Source organism: Ostrea edulis, chromosome 9, assembly GCF_947568905.1.
Source record: "Ostrea edulis chromosome 9, xbOstEdul1.1, whole genome shotgun sequence".
In the NCBI taxonomy this organism is placed as follows: Eukaryota; Metazoa; Mollusca; class Bivalvia; order Ostreida; family Ostreidae; genus Ostrea; species Ostrea edulis.
Window position 1 is genome coordinate 67,468,336 of NC_079172.1, and position 8,700 is coordinate 67,477,035.

An 8,700-nucleotide genomic window follows, 5' to 3' on the forward strand; every position below is an offset into this window, starting at 1 on the left:
GTATTGTACATTATATTGACTCAGTTTTGTACATTATATTGACTAAGTATTGTACATTATATTGACTCAGTATTGTACATTATATTGACCCAGTATTATACATTATATTGACCCAGTATTATACATAATATTGACTCAGTAGTATACATTATATTGACTCAGAATTGTATATTATATTGACTCAGTATTGTATATTTTATTGCTTCAGTATTGTACATTGTATTGACTGAGTATTGTACATTATATTGACACAGTATTGTACATTATATTGACTCAGTTTTGTACATTATATTGACTAAGTATTGTACATTATATTGACTCAGTATTGTACATTATATTGACCCAGTATTGTACATTTTATTGATTCAGTACTGTACATTATATTGACTCAGTATATTGACTCAGTATTGCATGTTATATTAATTCAGTATTATACATTATATTGACTCAGTATTCTACATTATATTGATTCAGTATTGTACATTATATTGACTTAGTACTGTACATTATATTGACTCAGTATTGTACATTATATTGGTTCAGTATTGTACGTTATATTAACTCAGTATTGTACATTTTATTTACTCAGTATTGTACATTATATTGACTTAGTACTGTGCATTATATTGACTCAGTATTGTACGTTATATTGGTTCAGTATTGTACGTTATATTGACTCAGTATTGTACATTTTATTGACTCAGTATTGTACATTATATTGACTTAGTACTGTGCATTATATTGACTCAGTATTGTACGTTATATTGGTTCAGTATTGTACGTTATATTGACTCAGTATTGTACATTTTATTGACTCAGTATTGTACATTATATTGACTCAGTATTGTACATTATATTGACTCAGTATTGCATGTTATATTGACTTAGTACTGTGCATTATATTGACTCAGTATTGCATGTTATATTGACTTAGTACTGTGCATTATATTGACTCAGTATTGTACGTTATATTGGTTCAGTATTGTACATTATATTGACTCAGTATTGTACATTATATTGACTCAGTATTGTACATTATATTGACTCAGTATTGTACATTATATTGACTCAGTTTTATACAATATAATGACTCAGTATTATACAATATAATGACTCAGTTGTGTACATTATATTGAGAGTAATTTATACAATTACAAAATATATTGACTTTTGATGAGTTTTATTGGTGACTATAGGCCGATGTCCATCAATACTTGACCAGGTTCTTATAGTCACGAGTAGACTGATCAAAAAATCAGTAACAACACATTCTACCAATGTAATTCAACAGTCAAAACCTAGTAACTGTAACAGCAATATAATGTATCCTCGATTTTTTTTTTATATCTTAGTTAATAATAATTTGACCATAATAAAGGCATATGTGGCATTTAATTGAATTACAGATAGGTGCTATAAAACGCGCAATTTGATTGAAAATGCCAGGAATCTATGGTTGGTCAAGAGAGAAATCCCGAATAAACCTCCCGAAATTAATATTGAAGTAAACTCACTCTGAGGTACGCGCCAGGAAAAGATCGTCTGGACCAATCAGATAGCATCAAAATGTCTTATCATTTGATATTCATGGTATTGACTTAGTACTATATGTGATATTGACTCAGTACGGTATTGCTCATGCTATTGATGTGGTATTGTATGTGATATTTGCTCATTATTGTAGGTAGCTGAAGAGCTCTAACTCTCCAGAAAAAATCATGCTCTCCAGTCTGTCAACTTATTTTTATTCGGAGAGCTACAGTTCCGGTTTGTCAACATGCATGACTTTTTTCGGAGAGCTACAGTTCTGCAGCTATAGTACAGGTAGTATTTGTTATTGATGTACTCAGTGTTGGAACAGTAATGTATGTGGCTTTTTTTTCGTGCTCACTGGTGTAGTATCTCAGTTGTCCGTCATACTGTTTATCACACTAAACTAGCAAGTATGAAATACGTCAGACCTTTCAGTGTTGTACGTCATACTGTTTATCACACTAAACTAGCAAGTATGAAATACGTCAGACCTTTCAGTGTTGTACGTCATACTGTTTATCACACTAAACTAGCAAGTATGAAATACGTCAGACCTTTCAGTGTTGTACGTCATACTGTTTATCACACTAAACTAGCAAGTATGAAATACGTCAGACTTTGTCAGTGTTGTACGTCATACTGTTTATCAAACTAAACTAGCGAGTATAAAATATGTCAGACGTTGTCAGTGGTATTCGTCAAATCCTGCAGCTGGCTTTTATATTGCCAAATTGATGTAACTTAACAGTTAAACAATGAACCAAGCAGTCGATGACCGGAATACGATGTTGTGTATCTCGTTGGACGAAATGACTTTTTCAAAGTTTTCCACGGTGATGTCACAGATACAAATGCCCAGACGATTCTTCTCATGTAAAATGAGCCATTTTTGGACAGACAAAATCGCATTTGATTTTATATTAAGGTGCAGAACAAATACGATCCAGGGGGGTGCTTATTTCTCCGGCACCTGCTCCCACCACTGGCATTTCCAGGAGTCTGATCTCGACTTTATATTTTTTATAGGATTTATGAAATTGACCATTGTTTGTTATCTCTACCTTGTCATCATAACCTGATATAACCTCGTTCAAATCCATGCTTATATCGGAAGACAAAAATAATATAATATATAAACACACGCGCTCGCATATATAATATATAATTGTATAATGACCATATTTCATATCTAATAAATGGATGGTGGAATATTTGTAATCATGGTATCATTTTGAAGGGTCCTTCAAATAGAAATAATCCACCATAGGAATTTTCAAAATTTTGTTTACTGCCTGATTTATTTCACCTAGAATTTAACATTGAAGTATATGGGAAAGGCATGTTTTATTAAAATATTTTACAAACAAATTATATTTTCATAATTATCTCTTGGTAGAAAGTTACATATACTTTCTTTTTATGAAAATAGGAAATAAAATTAATCATTGACCATACACATTTTTAGAAAAGTAGATTTTTCTTATTTTTACAAAGGGCAGACAACTCTTCCAAAAAGTCTTAAGTGCAAAAAGGTCAGTTTCTAATCATTCACCATTCATGCGAATTTCATCTGCTTCACTTTCATCATTATTTAATAATAAAATTTTATGTTGATATAAATCTTTTAAAATTGTTCATTATCCTTTCATTATACATGGAATACCTTTAGTCATGTGTCATATTCGATTTTGGTTCAGCGGTCCACGATAAACGAATTCTTTATAAATTATAAGACATCATTTCAGTTCTAAATGCCATATTAATTCAGTACCGTTTGCTATAATGCTTACGCTGCAAGTACTAGATGTCATGTTGATCAGTCATTAGACTCAGAGTCAATGCACGTTATGACGATATACATATGTATACAATCAGACATCTTCACATCTTTTTGAAAGAGGAGTGCATTTGGGACAAGTCCAATTTGATATCATATCCCAAATCAGGTTAATTACAGGTGTATTTATGTTAACACGTGAAAATACAGGTAGATTCCGTCAATAACCATTCAGTAAACACTGAAGATAGGGAGACTAGCGATGCATTATGAAAACCATTGATGGATTGTATGGGTTATTCAGACAGATATTTCTACCCGATATACTGTTAACCGATGATGAATATCTCGATATCTCACCCCTCCAATAGTCTTTCATAAAACATCAGGTATAGACCGTCTAACCTTGACATATCTTTGGACTACTTGTACCCCTATTTTAGCCTAGGAAAGCAGACACCAGAGAACTTACTTACTGATACACAGTCGAAAGGCGTCTAGTTTGTCCATCACCGCTTCGTGGCAATTTTGTGACTATTTTGACACGTTTATTGAGCTGCCCATTGAATCTAAATCAACAAAGTACTGATAATGCTCCTATAAATCTGGGAGGGAATCGGTTTTATCACCCTTTTTTGTTCTTTGAAAGATTGCTTTACTACTTTATAATTACCTCAATCAACCGTACTTTCAATAATGGCCTGAAAATCAACCACCGACATTAAACATTTCATTAATGAAACAATCCTTTCCTGCGGACCTGTCGTTCGATTTCAGGGAAATAACCATTTCCTTCCGTTGTGACATTCTTATCCAGTTCTGGGAATACACATGGTTCCACATTCAATTCATGATTACTTTCGACTTCAAACAACACAACATTTTAGAGGTAGTTGTAAGATAACTTTTGGCATCGATATTTAACAAGTTTCTAAAATATCTTAGGATTTCCACCGGTGGAAGGATTTTTTGTCAGAAATGATGGTACTGTGTTTTTTCCCGTGTCAATTTCTTGTCGGAGTTCTGCAGGTGGGTGTCCTCTCGCTCTTTTTGCACCGTATACATTTGACAATGCTCTATCCGCTTCGATACATTCCGATTCGCACCATTTTCAGGCTGATCTGACTATTGCATTGTTTATTTCAGACTGTGTATGAGCGCGGTCTGTTCTGATACGACCGGGTTTTCAGACTGCCCTTGCGTTTCTGCGGACTTAATGTTTTGGTTTCTGCGGGATTGATTTGAATGTATTAACTATTTCCAAAATTAATTTATAATGTACTTAATTTGAGATTGAAGTTAGTGTTAATATCAGCCTTTGGATTGTATAATCTATAGAATTAAATCAAGCGTATTAACGTAATAATGTAATAAACGTCAGAATTGTCAATTTGTACTGTGTTTGTTTTTTCGGGTTCAATTTATTTCATTTATTACTTTTTGTCTATTCATTCATTCATGAAATACAAAAAGGACGTGTAGTGTTTTGTGGATTCACATACAACTAGTAATATATTCATGTGATCTTGATGTGATAAGGGGTGTTGAGTCCAGACAAGGGAAAACTCCAAACATATACTAGTATACGTGTACGTATATATACCTGTAATAGTGTGGGTTGTATAGGTATATAAACAACTCAACACCAATGGTAGGGTTCTATCAGAGTTTGTATTCTTTTTTAATTAACTCTGAAATATATAACAAGAATATCACATATAATATCATGAATTAAAACATATAGTATAAAAATATCAACAAAGAAAACTCATTTGCTCAGCACAGTTTATAACCAAGAGTTATTCCCCTTAATAGTGCTTATAAGGATATATTTGACTATTGATTACTATATGGTATAAATAATAAATAGATTTATCTTACTCGACTATTGCACTTAATTAATCACAGACTATAATCAACTTGATAAGAATATTCAGAACTTATCATAAAGCAAAGAATATACAAAAAATGCAATGTCATACCTATGTGTGACACAGAGCCAAATTTCTGGTCAGGTCCAGAATATTCTATATGCTGGTAATAAATCTATATAGAAATAATGAAATATCAAATACTTGTATGAAACTAATGTTACATTACTTATTCACACAAGGAAATCATAAAAAGTAAAAATAGCTGAATACTACTCGAACACTCTGACATTCACACATAACATATTTAAACTACTACATTTGATTCAATCATGATTTATAGTTTTAATATACATCCATACTGATATACATTTTACTCTTTAGTTGTAATTGATAACTTAAAGATAATGTAGAATGCATATGATCACTCTTACTCAATTACCATCATAGAAAATGCATAAAATCTAACTATTCAGCAAATGTATTAATTCAAAGTAAGCACATGTACTTTGAATTATATATGATCATAAAAACTCAAAAGAAAGTCATATTTACTTACAGTCGAATTGTACTAAGAAAATCTTCTAGAAAACACTTCTATACTCTTAGAAGACAATTCAAAATGTGAACAATAGTAAAGAGAGGGAACTTAGACAACCAATGAAATTGGAGAGTTCTATATTCTATAAATATTTACATGGTGCTATTACTGACCATTATGATCTCATAATCTATAAATAACTTTAGAGATATTTGCATATTCTATTAAGTTGTACATAAAATAAATTAAAAGTAAAGACAACTTTTGTCATGTACTAATCTTCATAATCTAAATAATGAAATAATATATTTACTTTAGAAAAATATCACCCTGTCACATACCTTTTAAAATCTTTATCATTTTACGTAAAATTGTTTCACTCACTCATTTTCTTGATTAAGATATCTTAATCAAAGTATTACTTCACAATTTGAATTTTCGTCCTGAATGGATATACAAGATGCACAGATCGTCAGTGTGGTCTTATATTAAAAAGGAATTTTCATTGATATGTCGATTCGATATATCCCGTTGAATTCAAAATAAAAGACATCACAGAGTCTTCCACATCTGCTTCGTACTTATATATTCTATTGAACATAGATGTTATAACGACAGACTAACAACTCACCGTTATGACAAATGGAATGATTTCAGATTTCCCATCGTCAGCTTCCCATATCTAGCAATATTCCTTTATCACCTGCATATGGTGTATGTCTTTCAACTGATTCGCTACAAAAGAGCTTGTTCTGCGCATGATAATTTTAAATCGAGGCAGGTTACTGACAAGCAGGATGATGATACAGGGGTTTCAACAGTCTCGTTTAAAGTCAGCATTTCGCAAATTCTATGGTTGGCATAACGATCTAATTTGCCAATAATCTGTCATTGGGTCAAATGCTGTCTGACTTGTTTCATACCTAAGTATTGTTGGGTCGTTGTTTATATACACTGATTTTGACTACGTATTACTTCGTTTACCTGATCAAGATATATGGCTCACAGCGGGTGTGACCGGTCGAAAAGGGGTTCTTACTCCTATAGGCACCTGATCCCATCTCTGGAGTATTCGGGTGCCCGTGTTTGCCCAGCCGAACTCTTAGTTTTGTATTCATTATAGGAGTTATAAGATTGATCACTGTTCTTTATCTTCACCTTTTCATTTGCATGTATATGATAAGAGAATGATCTCTTTCATTTTTGACAGCATGAAATCTTTGACGCTTGCGTCTTGTTGTTTCCTTGTATCTTGACGTGCTCACACCTTGTTATTTAATTATTTTAAATACCCATCAATGTATCGTTCGTTGATACTGTGGATTTCACAGCGTGTGATCCGGTTTTCTGGATCACCACACTGTGGTTTTCTGATTCCGTATCAGTATCCTCTGAAACTGATGCCGTCACAATGACGTCACAATGCATCAACGCAACGTATTTTGTGGAAAATATTGACCGCGTCACAAAACAAAACTACATACACAAAACATAATTTCATGGTATGTCTTTTTTGATAATTTGGATTACATTTATCATCTTATAAATGTGGATTTAAAATGCAGAAGGGGGTATATAATAAATTTATCATTACTACAGTAACTTGATCCGAAGAGTTGGATCACGTCTCGTTGACAGGCGCGGATCATCAGATCAAACTCGACGCTTCGCGTCTCGTGTGATCTGATGATCCGCGCCTGCCAACTCGACGTGATCCGACTCTTCGGATCAAGTTACTGTAGTAATAATATATATTTACTGTATATAATATTGTACCTCAATGCCTGCACATATTGGAACCCTTCGGTCCATTTCTAACGCCAAATGACTTTTCTACATGCATCTCTGGAGATTACCACATATCAAACAAAACTTAGTATAAGAGATACTTGCTACAAACAAAATTTTTTCAACCTCAAACTATCCGAGACTCAGTCCTCCTCTCTTATAACATAATCAATGACTCGATTACACAAGTCTAATTCGAATAGCAATTAGAATACCGATATTGGATCACCGTCACCCGCCGATTATAATCTTGGATCATCATCGTCCACAAAGTTTGATATTGAATCATCATCATCATCATCATCATCATCATCATCATCCATCGATTATGATATTGGATTATCATCACTGCCGAATTTGATACTGGATCATCATCATCAGCCGATTATAATCAATGTCATCTATCTTTTATGTGATTAGATCGACATTTTCTCCTCATACTAAATCATTTATAGCATTACATCAATTTATCAAAAAAACTTCTACGAGAGAAGAAAAAATATCTTGCAGTGGCCTTCAATTCGACATTTAGATATATCGACATTTTATCTATTAAAAATAATAACTTTCATTCATATGTCGAATCGATATATCCCTGTGAACTCAAAATAAAAAACACCACAGATTCGTCCACTTGTGCTTCATACTTAGATATTTTATTGATGGTAGGCATTAACGGCAAACTGACGACACAACTGTATGACAAACGGTTGATTTTAGCTTTTCCATCGTCAACTTCCCATATTTATGTAGCAATATTCCATTATCACCTGCATATGGTGAATATATCTCTCAACTGATTTTGATACACAAGAGCTTGTTCTGCGTATGGTCAGTTTTTAAATCGAGGCAAACTACTGACAAATAAGTTGATGGTACAGGAGTTTTAACAGTCTTGTTTAAAGTCAGCATTTCGCAAATTCTATGATCTAGTTTTCCAATACAACCTATCACTGGGTCAAATGCTGTCTGACATGTTTCATACCGATTGTTAGACCGTTCTTGGCACACTGATTTTGACTACGGATAACTCCATTTACCTGATCAAGATGTAGGACTCACAGTGAGTGTGACCGGTCGGCAGGGGATGCTTACTCCTCTTAGGCACCTGATCCCACCTCTGGTGTGTCCAGGGATCCGTGTTTGCCCAACTAACTATTTCGTATTGCTTATGAAACGAATTTGGTATT